Genomic DNA, 19,245 nt, shown 5'->3' on the forward strand with positions numbered 1-19,245 from the left:
CCATTTCCATTATGCAGCAGAGTACTCTCCTGCATAACGGAAATGGGACAAATCCATTATGCAGCCCATAGAATTTTATTATGACGGAATGATTAACAGAATGCCTCTAAAGGCATTCCGTTATGCATTCCATCATAGAATTAAGTTAGAATTCACTCATCTCTAATAGATACCTATGGGTTGTCTGAGATTTTGATATTGATGGCCGATCCTTAGGACAGGTAGAGGAGGATTGGGCATTTCTGAGGTTCCAAGCAAACTTATGTTTGAGGGCTCCTGTTGCACAGCTAAGATCTGCCCCATTAAAACAGCAGGGCACCTGATATATCACTAAGACCTGCCCTGACAGCCCAGTAAGTTCTGCCCATGTTGAGGGCCACTCTCAGCTTAGTGACAGCCTGAGCATTTCCGCTACTGCTCTAAAGTGGCACAGGTGGTATGGCCTCCCCTTCAGTCATTTTTCAGGCAACCGCTTGTGGCCAGCAGGAGTTCCCAGAGAATTTGCATGGTTTGCATGGTGGTAAAGTCAGCAACTGAGGATAGGTGATCAATATCAGATAAGTGGGGATCACAGTCCCGACACCCCTACCAATCAGTTGTTTAAAGGGGACACAGTGCTCCGGTGAGCACTGCAGCCTCTTTCTAGGACACAGCCATCACGTTCATTGGTCACATGGCCTAGGCATAGCTCAATCCCATTCAAGTGAATGGGACTGAGCTGCAATACCAATCACAGCCACTATTGAATGGATGGCACTGTGCGCAGGGCACTGCAGCATTCCCAAACAGCTCATTGATGGGGGTGTCAGGAGTTGCACCCCCACCAATCTGATATATATATATTTTTCAACAAATCTTTATTTTCTTTATTGACGATCATACAGCAGTCAAGAAAATGCAACATAACATTTACAAAAGGGTGGCAACAATACCAAATGGTCTTGTGAGCATTATAGACATTTTAAATAATAATAGTTGCCATGTTACAACAAATGGTGAGAGGCAGAAAACCCAGTATTGTGAAGGCCTACATTAAAGGAACGCAAAACAAGTGTGGAAAAGAAGCAGAATAATGTATGAGGGAAGTGATGAATGTTGATGCAGTACCTGGTTGTTGGAGTTGAGGTAGATTTCTTACTCCACTGAATCCAAGGTGACCATAATTTGAGATATTTGTCGTGGGAAAGAGTTTTCCAGCTGGATAATTCTTCTAGTCTGCATATTTCATGTGCCTTATGGACCCATTTGCTTAAGAAAGGTACCTGCTCTGATAGCCAATATGAAGAAATAAGCAGTTTAGCTGCCACGATTAGATGGGCAGATAATGAAAATCTAAAAAGGAGGCAATGGCGGTTTGGTAGATTAAGGAGTGCTAATGAGGGTGAGATGGGGACTCCTAGGGGGCAGATCTGATTGATGGCGGTTGACACTGCATCCCAATAGGGGGCTATCTTGGGGCATGTCCACCAAATGTGAAATGCAGAACCTTGTGCTTTATGGCACCTCCAACATTCTGTGGGAAAGGAGTGATCCATTTTATGGAGTATATCTGGGGTTTGGTACCATTTCATAATCAACTTATAGGAATTCTTCTGACTACGTATACAGCGTGAAAATCCATGAGAATGACTCAGGATCCTGGAGACGTCGCCCTCAGAAAACACTCCCTAGTTCCTGTTGAATAAAGTGGGGTTTTAAAGGGGCCTTTAGCTTCAAAAATTTGCTGTAAATGAAGGAAACTAGTCTTCTCCGGGGTCTGGAGGATTCAATTATGGCATCATACCAAGAAGGCACATAGTTACTTTGAGAAATGCCAAGATATTGCTGACAGAACATAGAAAAATGTAATGGATGGGGGTCCATTTTGAGACCTTGAACGATGTCCGGAGGATCTGCATGGTAGGTAACAATATTTTCTTTCAAGAGGTCCCCCACTGCATGATTACCAAATACTGACCAAATCCCTAGATCGTCTACATAGTTCTTCTGGAGGAAATAAGGAAGAAGACGTATGGGCATAAAAGGTGAGGGATAGTGCTCGAATACCGCATGTGCTCGAGCGCGATGCTCGAGTGTCCTCCCTGCACGTTTCTTGGCTGCTACATAGCCAATAAACGTGCAGGTAAGTACTGCCCTCACTGTAATGCCGTAGCCATGTTGGTTACTGGCATTACAGTGATTGGCTGGCCAGAATACGTCATCGGGTGCTTTATAACACCTGATGACACGTGTTCTGCTCAGTCTTAGGGAGCGCTGAGCATGGGAAGGGACAGACAGTGTAGTGAGTGTTATTGGAAGATTTTTATTTGAAAAACTTTTCAGAGACCCAAAAGTCCTTTTAAGGACAATTGTTGTGTGTGGCAGCAGCAATATCTATTTTTAGTGCAAACTGCGCTAAATACCTAAAACTTTACAGACCCAAAAGTCCTTTTAAGGACCGTTGTGTGTGGCAGCAATATCTATTTTTAGTGCATCCTGCGCTAAATAGTGTGCAATAGTTAGGCTGCTGCAGACTGCAAAATTAGATGCGCCACATCTCCTGTGTAAAGTGTGCACATACAAAAAATATCTGTGACATACAATGTGCTTTTTCCGTAGACGGTATCTGCTGCGAACAGTGACATTAGCTGCGCCACATCTCCAGTGTCAAGTGTGCGCATCTAAAAAATATCTGTGACATCTAGTGTCCTTTTGCGGTAGACGGTGTCCTCTGCGGACAGTGACCTTACCTGCGCTACATCTCCAGTGTAAAATGTGCGCATCCCAAAAATATCTGTGACATACAGTGTATTTTTTGAATAGACGGTGTCCGCTTCTGACAGTGACATTAGCTGTGCCACATCTCCTGTGTAAAGTGTGTGCATCCCAAAAATATCTGACATACAGTGTACTTTTTTAATAGACGATGTCCGCTTCTGACAGTGACATCACCAGTGCCACATCTGCAGTGTAACGTGTGCGCTGAAATTTTTTATCTGTGACATACAGTTTTTCAATAGATGGTGTCCGCTGCGGACAGTGACAGTAGCTGCGCCACATCTCCAGTGTAAAGTGTGTGCATTGTGAACTGTTATACCTGCGGGGTTGTTTTGGGCAGAAACAGGAACACCGACACCTTTGTAGCTTGTGTGTCAGACTGTTGCTAGTTTATTTTGCAAGTTGCTCAAAATAACAAACAATAGCCGTCTGGCTCCTGCCTATCTCACTCGGCAGCCCTAGCTAAACTCATAACACAAAACACAAAGAGCATTTTCAAGGGGAAAACAGAGCAACTTAGTCTACTTTCACACTTGCATTTAGAGCGGATCCGTCTGAGACGGATCCGCTCATATAATGCAGACAGTGGCTCCGTTCAGTACGGATCCGTCTGCATTATAATGTTAAAAAAATTCTAAGTGTGAAAGTAGCCTCAGACGGATCCGTCCAGACTTTCAATGTAAAGTCAATGGGGGACGGATCAGTTTGAAGATTGAGCCATAGTGTGTCATCTTCAAACGGATCCGTCCCCATTGACTTACATTGTAAGTCTAAATGGAACGGCACGCCTCCGCACGGCCAGGCGGACACCCGAACGCTGCAAGCAGCGTTCAGGTGTCCGCCTGCTGAGCGGAGCGGAGGCTGAACGCTGCCAGACTGATGCATTCTGAGCGGATCCGCATCCACTCAGAATGCATTAGGGCAGTACGGATGCGTTCGGGTCCGCTTGTGAGCCCCTTCAAACGGAGCTCACAAGCGGACACCCGAACGCTAGTGTGAAAGTAGCCTTACAGTTCAGTAGTTAGCTAGAAAAGCAACCGCTCTCAGAGCTCCTAGGCTTCAAGCTTCTCAAACAGACTGCCCCACACTCTCAGAGAGCTCCTGGGTCAGGGCTGCTGACTTAATTTGTACATCTGTGTGAGCAGTCCCCCCAGGCAGGTAAAACTCGGACTGGCTCCGGGTGGTCAGGGAACCCACCGAACTCTTCCCTGACCGGCTCCAGGACCCTAAACTGGCTATCTTTTTCCCAGGAAGCTTCTAGAAACAAAGAAAACCAAACCTTCCTGGAGCCTTTTAACACATGAAGTGCCGGAAACACCATCCAGCACTTTCTCTGCCAAACATTGTGACACCCTGTCACAGCATCCAAAAAATATCAGTGACATCCAGTGTACTTTTTCCATAGACGGTGTCCGCTGCAGACAGTGACATTAGCTGTGCCACATCTCCTGTGTAAAGTGTGTGCATCCAAAAAATATCTGTGACATACAGTGTACTTTTTCAATAGACGTGTCCGCTGCGGACACTGACATTAGCTGCGCCACATCTCCAGTGTAAAGTGTGTGCATCCCAAAAATATTTGTGACATACAGTGTACTTTTTCCATAGACGGTGTCCGCTTTTGACAGTGACATTACCAGTGCCACATCTGCAGTGTAACGTGTGCATTGAAAAAATGTATCTGTGACATACAGTGTACTTTTTCAATAGACTATGTCCGCTTCTGACAGTGACATTTCCAGTGCCACATCTGCAGTGTATTGTGTTCGCTGAAAAAAATTATCTGTGACATACAGTGTACTTTTATCGTAGACGCTGCGGACAGTGACATTACCGGTGGTACCTCTCCTGTATAACGTTTCTTCATCCCAAATACCTGTGACATTCCCTGTAATTTTTGTTAGCTGCTGGTGACAGCATTGACATATATCTCCTCTGTGACGTTTCCACATCCCAAATACCTTTTTAAATTTGTTTGCACATACACTTTCAAATCCTACGTTACTGTATGTGTGACAGACTTTTAAGCATATATAACATTTAATATGAAGAAGGCGAGCAGTAAGGGTCAATGGCCGTGATGCTAATGGTGCACGCAGAGGCTGTGGCCCTGGGCGCGGCAAAACTGTGCCTGCTGCCAGAGCACAAGAAAAACAATCATCCACAATACCTAGCTTCATGTCCCAGTTTGCAGTGAGGCGCAGGACACCACTCTTGAAGTCAGACCAGTTGGTCGGTTGGATTGCAGCAGATAATGCTTCCAGTCTCTTAAGCACCACCCTGTCTTCCACTAAGTCCAGTCTCAGTAGCCAATAGTCTGCTCAACAAAATCTTCACCCTGATCCTCCTTCCTCCCACCATGGAGAGTCTAGGCAAGCAAGTGATCCCACACTCGGATATACCGAGAAGCTCTTTTCAGCGGCATTCCTTGATTTGGCCCTCTCGTCAAGCACGCTTTAGGAGGGACAGATCTTGTGCCCTGATTCCCAAACTCTTAAGCATCCACAGTCACAAGAAGATGACGGTGGGGAACGGCAATTACTGTTTAATGAGGTGGCTGATGATGAGACACAGTTGCCATTAAGTCAACTGCAATTAGTGTCTCAAGAGGTTGATGATGAGGAAGAGACACAGTTGTCAATAACTGAGGTTGTGGTTAGGTCAACAAGTCAGGAGGATAAGCAGAGTGAGGAAGTGGAAGAGGAGGTGGTGGACGATGAAGTTACTGACTGAACCTGGGAAGGTGGAAAGCCAAATGAGGACAGCAGTACAGAGGGAGGGATCTACTGCACCACAACAGGCTGGAAGAGGCAGTGGGGTGGCTAAAGGGAGAAGGCGGGCCACACCAAGCAAGCCCCCAACTGTTCCACGGAGCCCCCCTTGCGGAAATCTACCTTGCCAAGAGGTAGGTGTTCCGCAGTATGGCGTCTTTTTTAGAAAAGTGTGGATGACAAAAGATCAGTAGTTTGCAACGTTTGCCGTACCAAAATGAGCCAGGGCGTGAACACTAGCAACCTCACCACCACCAGCATGATCCGCCACATGGGATCCAAGCACCGTAATAAGTGGGACGAACGCCTGGGTCTGCAGTGGCCAGAAACGAGTAAGCTGACGCCACTTTAATGCAGTCGGAACACAACTCTTGGGTGTTACATTCCCCCTTACTGTGAGTCAAGCTGCCCTCGGCTTGTGCTTAGGATAAGATGAAAGAAGAAGCTCTGGGGTACCCAATTTAATACAAAGTGCTGCATGAAGTACACATAAAGACATACAAAGACAAACATATAACTTCTACCCTAAGGTTCCTGCCCGCATGAGTAGGGTGTCCTAATTTAGAGTTTCCCTCTCGGTATACCTAGTGAACCTACGGTCTGCATTAAGCAATTACTACTGACTGACTTTGAAGTGTTCTGAGCCCTGTAAACACCAAAGAAAGCATGAGGGGGGGGGGGTCTTTACTCTGTAATCCCACCATTATGTAATAAAATTCCCGCAAATAGAAGAGTGGCTTTATCCTGTATTCCCTTCCCTGCACCAAAGTCTGAAAATAAGGCTTATAGCACGATCACTATGGTGACTAAGGGTAGCAAAATGGCTCTAAGGTGGAGGTGCCATACCTTAGGCAAAGGCACAGAAGGGGGAGGTATCAGCTTCTCCAAACGCTTCTGGCAATATCACAGGAGGAGGGTATAATAATCCCATGGAACTCCTGGAAGACATACCAGGATGGCGGTTTAGTAGTCCCATTACCAATCCTGGCACATACAACAAACAGGAAGGAGGGGTATATTATTCCCCTAGCCGTTCCCGAAGCAGCGAGGTTACCCTTGTAGTTTCTGGACCTGCTTGGGACTTACCACTTGTCTTACTCGTGCACCAAGAGTAGGCCATTAGTATTAGTGTCCGCAGAGGCAGTCCGTTTAAAGAGAACAGAGCTATAAAGCAAAGTGACACAATTTTAGAAAAAGTACATAGAGGTCACATTGCGGCACTGTCACGGAAGGTGTACAGGAAACAAGACAATACAAAATGAATATATGACTCACTGGATCCAAAACTAAGGAACATAAAGGGAGACCCCTGCATAAGACCTGGCACTCTCCCTGACTGCTCAGCCTATGCGAACATCCCAATGGTAGATGATCCCATATCCTCGTACCTCGACTGTATAACACCTGAACACCCTACAATAGTGAGGGGACACGACCACCGGCTCCGTACACTAGACACAGAGGGAGTCAGGGTCACCTGGGATCCAGCAAACAGAAAATCACAAATGAATGTACAACACTTATGTCACGACCACCCCCGTTTAAATCGGACTTCCGACCACCGGGACGCCCCAGCGTGGAGAAAAGCCCAACCGCGGGTGGACCGTGACAGGGGGGAGGTTCAGAATTACCCAAACAGTCAATCCTGGACCCCCCTTATTTTCTGCTGCCACCACATTCGTCAGTGAACGACTCTATAATTGTAGGTATAGGGGTTCAGACCACTAACAGATCAGCCCCACTATCACACTACAAGCTAACCACAATCGAATCATAAAACAGTTATGTCTCGAATATCAGACGACTATAAGACAGGTAGGTCTCTTCAGGGTGTACGAGTACTTTGTTGCAGTGGGGCTTAGAGCAATAAGAGAGAGACAATTTAAAAGATATGAAAATATCTTTTACTATAAGTAACACAGAAGTGAAACAAACAATGCATACAAAAATTTACAGAAAAGATTATAATAGCAAGCTGGGAAGCATGTGGAAAATAAATAGGGATAAAAAGAGAAATACTATCTTGGATTTCGCCTATGCAAAATCCAGGCACAAACTTACGTTCCAACGGATAGCCTATCGGCGATGTGACCACAGGGCAAAAAGCTCCCCTCTCCCATTGCGCACAGACTTTTATGCCCCATTCTGTGGGAGGGTAAGGGGGGTTGGCCCAGCCAATCGCTGGCCAAGGGCTGCACGGTGGGTGTTCCTGAAGGAGGGTTTGGGAGGGCTTGTTTGCCCCTCCCTGCTGCTGGCCAGGCCAGTTTTCCCTAATTTTACAAAAATGGCCCATAACTTTGTCGGCGTAATAAATATGAAAACCCGGGCACTTGTGCTGGGTCCCCCATGAATTTATGGACGATTCTATGGGTGACACCCCACCTCTCTCCCTTCCAGGTGACTAGTAACCCATTTCCCAGTCTGGGAAGACCCCAGAGCTGTCATGTTTGGACTCTCCTGGTTCCTCTGGGTGAGAGGTGCATTTTGAGGGTACCTACATTTTTGGGTCATAATTCCATATAGCCCCAATATGCTTTTTGGGGTTCTCAGAGCACGGTTCACATGTCTCTCCTATGCGCTCCTCCCTCCCAGCTATCTCTGCTTCTGATGTGTAAATTGAGCAGGCTGCAAGGAAGGGCCAACTAGCATGTGTTTAATTTTCATGGTTCCAAGGTGGGCAGGAGACGTATGGGCTGGGGTTTGTTATTAGAAGTTGTCCGAGGTGTGACGTGATCTCAGCAGGGGGTGATTAGAGTCTGTGGTCTCCAAAGGGCTACAGGAACGACCATATATGGACGTCCTGTTTCCTGATTAAATGTGGTTAATTTTTCTAAACTGACAGTCATTTTTTTAATAAGATCCGGACGGGGACATGACATCGCGTCACAACTTATCTTGTAGAAGACTGGGAAATAGGATCAGCATGCACACACACTCGACCGCACACTAATGCATTATGGGGAGGAATTTAAAGGGATGCAATCAGTCCAACTACATGACAGCTGAGAGAGGCTAACGAGATGAGGAACTGAAAACCAAAACAAAGAAAGCTCAAGGAGGAGGTTCTGAAAGGCATCTGTCAGAGCTTCTCAGATGTCTGGTTGTGACAGTACCCCTCCCTCTACGAGTGGACTCCGGACACTCAGAGCCGACCTTCTCAGGATGGGACCTATGGAAAGCCCTGATGAGACGAGTGGCCTTAATGTCCATCACTGGGACCCACATCCTCTCCTCAGGACCATAACCCTCCCAATGAACGAGGTACTGGAGAGAACCGCGGACAACACGAGAATCCACAATCCTAGAGACCTGAAATTCAAGATTCCCATCAACCATAATCGGAGGAGGAGGTAAAGGCGAGGGTACAATGGGTTGAACATAAGGTTTTAATAAGGACTTATGAAAAACATTATGGATCTTCCAAGTCTGGAGGAAGATCAAGACAGTAGGCAACAGGATTGATGACAGACAGGATTTTGTAAGGCCCAATAAACTTAGGACCCAACTTCCAGGAGGGAACCTTCAATTTGATATTCTTGGTAGACAACCACACCAGATCACCAACATTCAGGTCCGGACCAGGCACATGTCTCTTATCTGCCACACGCTTATATCTCTCACTCATGCTCTTTAGATTATCCTGAATCTTTTGCCAAATAGATGACAAAGACGAGGAGAATCTGTCCTCATCAGGTAAACCAGAAGACCCCTCTCCCGAGAAAGTCCCAAACTGCGGATGAAACCCATATGCACCAAAAAATGGTGACTTATCAGAGGACTCCTGATGACGGTTATTTAAAGCAAACTCAGCAAGGGACAAAAAAAGAACACCAATCCTCCTGATTCTCCGTCACAAAACAGCGCAGATATGTCTCCAGATTCTGATTGACGCGTTCTGTCTGGCCATTCGACTGCGGGTGGAAAGCAGAAGAGAATGACAACCAAACCCCCAAGCGAGAACAGAAAGCCTTCCAGAATCTGGAAACAAACTGCGTGCCCCTATCAGAGACTATGTCTGAAGGAATACCATGCAATTTGACAATGTGATCAATAAATGCCTGCGCCAGCGTCTTAGCATTGGGCAAACCAGGAAAAGGGATGAAATGCACCATTTTGCTAAAACGGTCCACCACCACCAGAATCACAGTCTTCCCCGAGGAACGAGGCAGGTCCGTTATGAAGTCCATGGACAGATGTGTCCAAGGACGGGAAGGAATGGGTAAGGGAAGGAGAGGACCTGATGGCCGTGAATGAGGGACTTCGGCACGAGCGCAAGTCTTGCAGGCTGCCACAAAACCCTCAACCGACTTACGAAGTGCAGGCCACCAGAATCTCCGAGCGATGAGATCCACTGTGGCTCTTGCCCCCGGGTGCCCAGCAAGGACCGTATCGTGGTGTTCCTTAAAAATCTTGTGTCTTAAAGCGAGAGGCACAAACAACCTCCCAGGAGGACAAAGATCAGGAGCCTCTGACTGGGCTGCCTGCACCTCTGCCTCCAATTCAGGAAAAAGAGCAGAGACCACCACACCTTCAGCCAAAATGGGACCCGGATCTTCAAAATTCCCACCTCCCGGAAAACAATGTGACAGGGCATCTGCCTTCACATTCTTAACCCCAGGGCGGAACGTGACAACAAAATTAAACCTTGAAAAGAACAAAGACGCGTCTCGGGTTCAGACGCTTGGCTGACTCCAAGTAGGCCAGATTTTTATGGTCAGTAAACACGGTAATAGGGTGTCTGGCTCCCTCTAGCCAATGGCTCCATTCCTCAAAAGCCAACTTGATGGCCAACAATTCCCTATCTCCCACATCGTAATTTCTCTCTGCGGAGGAGAGTTTCTTCGAGAAAAAGCCACGCGGTCGCCATTTGGCAGGAGAGGAACCCTGAGACAAGACCGCACCCACACCCACCTCAGAAGCATCAACCTCAACTATGAAGGGTAGAGAAATATCAGGTTGTACCAAGATGGGAGCGGAAGCAAAACTCTCCTTGATATTAGAAAAGGCCTTACGCGCCTCTACCGACCAGGAAGAAAAATCTACCCCCTTTCTGGTCATATCAGTGAGTGGTTTAACAATAGAGGAATAATTCAAAATAAACTTCCTGTAATAATTGGCAAAGCCCAAAAAACACATCAGCGCCTTCTGATTCTCAGGAAGCTCCCACTCAAGCACAGCGCGGACCTTCTCGGGGTCCATGCGAAAACCAGAAGCGGAGAGAAGAAACCCCAGAAATTGAATTTCTGGAACCGCAAACACACATTTTTCCAGTTTCGCGTATAATTTATTCTCCCGCAGGATGAGCAAGACCTGACGTAACTGTTCCTTATGAGTTTTGAAATCAGGAGAAAAAAATCTAAATGTCATCCAAATACACTAATACAAATTTTCCCATTAAATGATAAAAAATGCTGTTCACGAAATGCTGAAAAACGGCTGGGGCATTCATCAAACCAAAAGGCATAACCAAATTCTCAAAATGGCCCTCAGGGGTATTGAAGGCCGTCTTCCATTCGTCTCCTTCTCTGACCAGGTTGTATGCCCCTCTTAGATCTAATTTGGAAAAGACTTTAGCCCCAACAGTCTGGTTAACCAGGTCCGGGATCAGAGGAAGCGGATAAGGGTCACGAATAGTGATACTGTTCAGCTCCCTGAAATCCAGACATGGTCTTAAAGAACCATCTTTTTTCTTAACAAAGAAAAAAACAGCGGCAACAGGTGACTTTGAGGGTCGTATGTGTCCTCTTCTCAGACTCTCAGAGATATAAGCACGCATAGCGACCCTTTCAGGTTGGGAAAAATTGTATAAATGAGATTTAGGCAGCTTGGCGTCTGGGATGAGATTAATAGGGCAATCGTACTCCCTGTGCGGGGGCAAATCCTGAACTCCACTCTCAGAGAAGACATCCGAAAATTCAGAGAGAAAATGTGGTACAGTCTTAGTAGAAACCTCAGAAACGGATGTCGTGAGGCAATTCTCTCTGCAAAAGTCACTCCAACCATTTATTTGCCTTGCTTGCCAATCAATGGTGGGGTTATGTTTAGTGAGCCAGGGTAGCCCCAACACAAGAGGAGTAGGTAATCCGCTAAGGACGAAACATGACACATCCTCAACATGAGCATCACCCACAATTAAACGAATATTGTGAACTATGCCCTTTAATGATTTCTGAGAAAGTGGAGCGGAATCAATAGCAAAAACAGGAATATCCTTTCCCAAAGTGCATACCTGGAAACCATGAGTTATTGCAAATTGATTATCAATGAGATTGACAGCTGCTCCACTATCTACAAAAATCTCACAAAAAATGTTCTTGCTCTCTAGCGCCACCCTGGCAGGCAGGACAAAATGGGAACTACAAGCAAACGGAAAACCTTCAATTTCCGCCTCAACCCTGCCAATAATAACAGATGGAACATTTTTTAAAGATTTTTTTCCTTTTTGTTTCTTTATTACTCCCAGAAAACTGCCTGAATCTCCTAGAGGGACAAACATTTGCCAAATGATTTATACCTCCACAACAAAAACAAACCTTCCCATGCGGGCTGAATCTTCTATTGTCAGAGGCAATCAACCCCAGCTGCATGGGCTCCTGCTCAGTAGGGGCTGACAACGACTGAGACCCCTGCGCACAGAATGAGACCGCTGCACTGTCCTGGGACTGAGTATGACAGGAAGGAGAGATCTCTCCTTTCTCTCTAAGACGCCTGTCAATACGAACGGCCTGAGACATAGCAGAGTCCAAGGAGATAGGCCTCTCATGAAAGGCAAATGCATCTTTCAATCCCTCTGAAAGACCATGGCAAAATTGACTTCGGAGTGCAGCATCATTCCAACCAGTATCAGCTGCCCATCTCCGAAATTCTGAGCAGTATATCTCTGCGGATTGTTTACCCTGGCATAACAGACGTAGTCTAGACTCAGCCAAAGCAACACGATCCGGATCATCATATATCTGACCCAGGGCTAAAAAGAATTCATCCACTGAACGGAGGGGCCGTGCCCCCACCGGCAGCAAAAAGGCCCACGACTGAGCGTTACCCCTGAGCAGCGATATAACCAGAGGAATGGGGAAGAAGGCGAAAATGGAGTTTGCAAGCCTCTCTGAAACGCAGAAAATTCTCTCCCTGACTGCTCAGCCTATGCGAACATCCCAATGGTAGATGATCGCATATCCTCGTACCTCGACTGTATAACACCTGAACACCCTACAATAGTGAGGGGACACGACCACCGGCTCCCTACACTAGACACAGAGGGAGTCAGGGTCACCTGGGATCAAGCAAACAGAAAATCACAAATGAATGTACAACACTTATCTTGTAGAAGACTGGGAAATAGGATCAGCATGCACACACACTCCAGGAAGTTGTATAAACCGCACACTAATGCATTATGGGGAGGAATTTAAAGGGATGCAATCAGTCCAACTACATGACAGCTGAGAGAGGCTAACGAGATGAGGAACTGAAAACCAAAACAAAGAAAGCTCAAGGAGGAGGTTCTGAAAGGCATCTGTCAGAGCTTCTCAGATGTCTGGTTGTGAGAGGCACCTGGAAAAGAATACACGCAATGAGCATATGATACTTGAACGTTACTCAATCTGTAAACTTGAGTGCAAAAACATAGTGCAAAAATATCACAATAGAGATCACAAAGAGCTCAGGTACACGTTTGAGTCCTTTTTTTTGGGTGCTGGCTTGTAAAGTTGCGTAACCTGTAAACATGTTGGGAAAGCAGTGCAAAAACATTATGCATTTATTAGTGCAATCAATATTATCATAATACGCTCAAATAGGACTTGAGTCCTTTTTCGTTAAAGTGCTTTAAAAGTTGGAATCCTCTGGAAACAAAGAAAATTCAATTTTAATCCACGGGAAACAATAAAGTTAATTGTAATCCAATAGGAGGTATATTGGTAATCCAAGGAACAGTTTAAAATGTTATATATAGAAAACACATAAAATAGCAGCAAAAGTGAGAACTATAGTTCCATGAGGCTCTCAAGTAACCTGAGAAAGGGAATAAAACAATAAGCAACCTGGGATGTAAACAAGGGTAACACACACGGAACAAATGGTCAACAGATCTTCACCCTTCAAGTGCAGTCCATGTTGTGGCTTCCAGTAGTTCTTTATTTTTTTTTATTTTTTTTTAAGGACAAGGAGGAATTTAGAGAAGGACTTGCATGTCCTCCTCACTGCTAGAGCTGCTGAAGCTCATTAGAGGGCTCCTGTGTTTGGTAACTCAACATGGCGGCTGTAGTGGTGCACCACTGCAGTCTAGTGGTGTCTTTTGGATTTGGCTGAGCAGTCAGCCTGGTGAATGCTGCAGTGACCTGCTGCAAGCAGAAATCCCTTGCCGGTGCAGAGGTGGGCAGAACCTTTGGCTGAAGGCAAACTGGGGGTGCCTGTGGGAGTTTCTATGGTAAAACATAGGGTTGCACCCTGGGATTAAAAGTTAGGACAGAGTTATTAATCTGACCCACCCGTAGTGTTGGGGGAGCAGCCAGGTCAGGGATGAGAAGCTATGGGTCAGGTTGTGCCCATTCCCTAAAACGTAAATGTCCATCCGGGGCCTCTTGTAAGTACCGGACTCTCCCAGCCGAGCCCGGGTCTTCCTGCCAGGTCCCTGGGGTAGAAGCAGGGGTTAATGGCTTGGCCAAAAGGGCCTTGTATGGACCGCATCGGGATATATTGTACCTGATCCCCGACATAGAGATTGTGGCGGGCCTGCGGCAGATAGTTCCGCTTGACTGCGGCCCATGAACAACTCAGCTCCCGAGTAATTGTTCTGCAGAAAGCCCACTCCTTTCTCCATGGAAAACCAGAGCACCGTCCCGGTGCACTGGGCAAGTTTAGGATCGCCGAGCTGGGGGTCGTGCAAGACCTGCTTCACCCATTCCTTCACTGCCGTCTTATATTCCCACTGACTTTGGGCATGGCTAGTGATTTCGAAGGGGACCTCAGGATTGAGGTGACTGGGCCTGGGTTCAGTCCTGCTGGGCGGTGGAGTGGAAACTCCTGCCGCCTCCGACGCGCCATCGGGCATGCAGAGTGGGGCCTCTCTGGGCCTAGTAGGTAAGTTGAGTACCACAGCCGTGGTGTAGTGGCATCTACGGGTTGGACCGGGGCCTCAGTGAGCGGGACTGCTACCACATGATGTCACGCCCAGGCGGCCAGTTCCGGTGCCTCCTGCTGGTCATCTTTGGCAGTCACGGGCGTCTTCAGAACGACGGTCTGGTTCCCGGGGCGGGACGACGGAGTGCTTGACGGTGATGTCTCTGGGACTTGTGTAGCCTTGTCAACGGCTTCCACAGGAGCAGGCTTGAGCGTGGCGGCCATCTTGGAGGACGTCTGGTCTGGTGGTTCAGCCGTCGCGGAGGGATCCACAGCCTCTGGGGTCTGGATTGCAGTATGGACGTCATCTTCCGTGGGAGCAGGTTCGAGAACTGTGGCCTCTTTACATCAGCAGCGGCGGCTGTCTCACCACCAGTCGAGGAATCCACAGCCTTCGGGGACAATCCAAAGGTACTGGGGCCAGCTCTCCTCACACAAGTTGGGAGACCCGGATCTCCGGTGGGTGAGTTGCATAGACTGGTTCTCCTCGCACAAACATTTGGTCCCACTTGGGCTTTGGGAGCGCCATCTTCCTCGGCTCCTCAGTCAGGATAAATGCAGGAAGTGAGGGTGGCTCCCATGGGGAGGAGTCTTCCCCCCCTTGGCTCACATTGCAAAGTTCTTGGTGGGCAGGCTTTAGTTTTCCCGCTTCTAGGAGGGCGTAGTAATCATTTTCACGCTCTTGAAGGCCATGAAAACACTGCGCCATTAGGGAAAAATTGTGGATTAACCCTTGAAATGCTGACGCGCACAATGCAGCGTTTTCTGGTCCCGCAACAAAAGTAATAAAGTCAATTTTCTGGGTTTTTGGCACAATTCTTAGATCTTGCAGTAGTGTTAGACACACAATTTGATCCTGTTAGGCACACAATCCGATACTGTTGTAGCAGTGATAGGCACACAATTCGATCCTGTTGTAGCAGTGATAGGCACACAATTCGATCCTGTTCATGACGCCACTTATGCAGTGGCCAGAATACGGGTACACTGACACCACTTTAATTGAGTGGCTGGGTCAGGTGGATATTAGCATGTATTTGTTTGTGACGCCAATTGCAGCGTGCGCAGGGTACTATCCCAGGGCCCTTTGAAGGTGTTATAATGCACGTCCCAGATTAGGAGTGCCAGAGTGGTGTAAAGGCCTATAATGTCTCTATAGGGTGGTTGTTGTGTCTCCTACCTGGGTACGGCTGGACTCCTGGCTCCTGGCTCACTTGCAATAAATATGAGTGTAGTGATAGTAGGAGTAATGGAGGAATTTTGAAGACTGAACGATGTCCAGACCTTTAGATGAAGTTCAACGGTTTCTTTACTGAAGATAACTTGCATCCAAGCAGTATACAGCTTTGGTCTCTTGGTCCCAGCAGGTTTTGGCAAGTATTGGCAGAAATAAATACTTCTGCTTTAATTTGGAACTGGCAGAATAAGTCGTCTGCTTGGTAGCTGTGTAATTATGACAGGAATTAATCTTCTGCACTTTTCTATAACTTCTGCTGTATGAGGGACAGACTAGCTGAGGAGGAATTGGCTTTTCCTAGGACTCTGGACTTATCTCACAAATGGTTTCTCATGGGATGCTTTCTTCCTGGAACTCTGGAGATTGTCTTTAGTTTTCTGCTTCTTCATCCAGCTGAGGCTGAAGGTGCTCAGACTGGGAATATGGCCAAGTCTCAACTGAGACTCTGTCCTTGCTGTCTTCCCTATGCAGGGGTCTCCTGAACGCTATCACACAGCCTTCCCCTAGTAGGGGGGAGGCTACACTAACTCTAACTTCATTCTCTACCCATGCTGCAGGATGAGGGAACAGCCCACTCTCTCCAAGGAGGGGGAGCTAAACTGGAATAATCCATTCCAGCTTAGATATACTAAACTGTAACTAGTACCTGGCCAAGGGGTTGATGTCACCTACTGGTAACCAGGTAAATTACATGAACAATTGTGTTTAACATAGTTTTAGATGAGCAAAATCATATCAAATGACAATATAAAGCTCTTAGAAGATAGTAGCGGGGTAGAGGAGTGTTGTAACACAACTCTGGGGTGTTACAGGTCCACAATCTGTGTCTGCCAGTCACACCACTGCCTCCTCTTCCCCTGTGTTACATGCTGGCCAATCCCTTGTCGAAGGCGCAGGCCCGGATGCCTACCACCCTGCACCTTCGCAAGCACCATCAGCGACCACATCCACTTCCGTGTCCCAGTACAGTGTACAAATGTCCTTACCCCAAGCATTTCAACACAAGCGCAAATACCCAGCCACTCACCCTCCCACAGGCCATAGCACTAAATGCACAACTTTCCAAATTACTTCCCCTGGAAATTTTGCCATTTAGGCTTGTGGACACTGAGGCCTTCCGCAGCCTGATGTCGGTGGCCGTCCCGTGTTACGCAGTCTTTGGCGGCCACTATTTTTCAAGGTGTGCCATGCCAACCTTACACCAACATATGTCCTGTAACATCACCCGTGCCCTGACCAACACAGTTACTGGGAAGGTCCACTTAACCACGGACACATGGACAAGTGCATTTGGCCACGGATGCTACATTTCCCTGACGGCTCGCTGGGTGAACATGGTGGAGAATGGGAGCGAGTCATACCCCAGGATCGGCACAGGTGCTACCGATGCCAAGGATTGCGGGCCTTATGTTGATCAGGATTTCCTCCACCACCTACGTTAGTGGCTCCAACCCCCACTTCTCCGCCTCCTCCACCTCCGAATTATCTGCGTGCAAGCCAGCCATCATTCGATAGCTGTAAGCAGTGTAGCACTGCAGTGGGGAAGCGGCAACAGGCTGTATTGTAGCTGATATTCTTAGGGGACAAACAGCACACCGCCGCAGAGCTGTGGCAGGGGATAAGAGACCAGACTGAGCTGTGGCTCTCGACACTCAACCTAGAACCAGGCATAGTTGTGTCTGATAATGGCCATAACTTGGTGGCAGCTTTGGAGCTCGGCAAGCTCACACACATCCCATGCCTAGCCCACGTCTTAAACTTAGTGGTTCAGCGGTTTGTCCAAACCTACCCCAATTTGCCTGAGCTACTGGTGAGCCGCTTGTGTGCACATTTTAGTAAGTCATCGACAGCTTCAGTCCTTCTGTCAACGCTGTCTGTAACGCTGGAAATTACCAGCTCACTGTCTGTTGTGCGACGTGAACACACGCTGAAACTCAATGTTCCACACATTCCAGGCCTTGTGAGCAGCAGAGGGCAGTAGTGGAATACCAGCTGCAACATGGTCATCGCCTTTCCAGTCAGCTTCTGCTCTTCACAAGCGACGAGTGGGTATTGATGTCTGACCTCTGTGAGGTTTTAAGAGAACTTTGAGGAATCAACACAGATGGTGAGCGGCGATAACGCTATTATCAGCGTAACCATCCCACTTCTGTGTCTACTCAAATGCTCACTGCTCACAATTAAGGCTGATGCTTTGCACGTGGAAGAGGTGGAAATGGGGGAAGACATTACACAGGGTGATAGCCAGACCACCCTCAGTTCGTCTTTTCATCGTCCAATTCGCGCTGAAGAGGAGGAGGAGGAGCAGGAGACGGTTGTCTCCGCTACAGAGGGTAGTACCCATGGAAGTTTAATTCCATCTGTTCTGCGTGGGTGGGCAGAAGAGGAGGAAAAGGATGAGGAGATTGAGAGTGATCCTCCTGATGATGACAGCGAAGCCTTGCCTGTTAGTACTCTGGCACACATGGCAGACTTACATGTTAAGCTGCCTTTCCAGCGACCCGCGCGTTATGCGCATTTTAGACAACACAAATTACTGGTTGCTCACCCTTCTCGACCCCCGCTACAAAGAAAAATTCTCATCTCTCATTCCTGTGGTAGAGAGGACAAGCAAAATGGTGCAATACCAGAAGGTCCTTGTTGAAAAATTGCTCCAAAAATTTCCATCTGACAACACTGGCGGCAGAGTTCGTAATTCCTTGGGCAACCGAGGAGGGGAGACAAGGGGAACACACAGCAGTTCCAACAGAGGCAGGGCAACACTATCCGAAGCCTGGGACAGTTTCATGACACTCCGCCAGCACCCTTAGCCTGATGAGCGGCCTACTGTCACAAGGAGGGAAACATTTTGGAAGATGGTGAAGGAGTACATAGCAGACCGTGTCAGCATCCTGTCATGGCCTATGGTGTGTTTAGTGACACTTTCCTTAACTTGGTTGCCTGTGACTACGTTTGGTGTTGTATGCATGTGGTGGCAGTGTCTCGGCCTTCTGGCTGATCCCCAGGACATGGTTGCCACGCATGCCGTTGCCCGCGGCAACAGGTGAAGTGTGTGTTTATGTGTGTAATTCCCCTTTAAGTGGCCGTCTTCCCTTGCCTTGTGTTGAAAGGGTTAACTTCCTTCCTAGTGTGTGTGCACTGGGTGTGTCTGTGTGTGGGTGTGGCTACATGGGCTAATTAGCCTCTGCTGTGATCAGTAGTCTGATGGGTACTTCAGCCATGGCTAGCTTGAGTCATCCTCCTGTGATATATCATCTGCCAGTGGGGGCCACCCTTGTGGTCATAGGTTCATGTATGGTGTTATGAAGAGGTTTCTTTGGTCTCTTTATTTTTTGCAGCTTATGGTTTCCTGGGTTCCTG

This window comes from Bufo gargarizans, chromosome 6 (assembly GCF_014858855.1).
Source record: "Bufo gargarizans isolate SCDJY-AF-19 chromosome 6, ASM1485885v1, whole genome shotgun sequence".
In the NCBI taxonomy this organism is placed as follows: domain Eukaryota; kingdom Metazoa; phylum Chordata; class Amphibia; order Anura; family Bufonidae; genus Bufo; species Bufo gargarizans.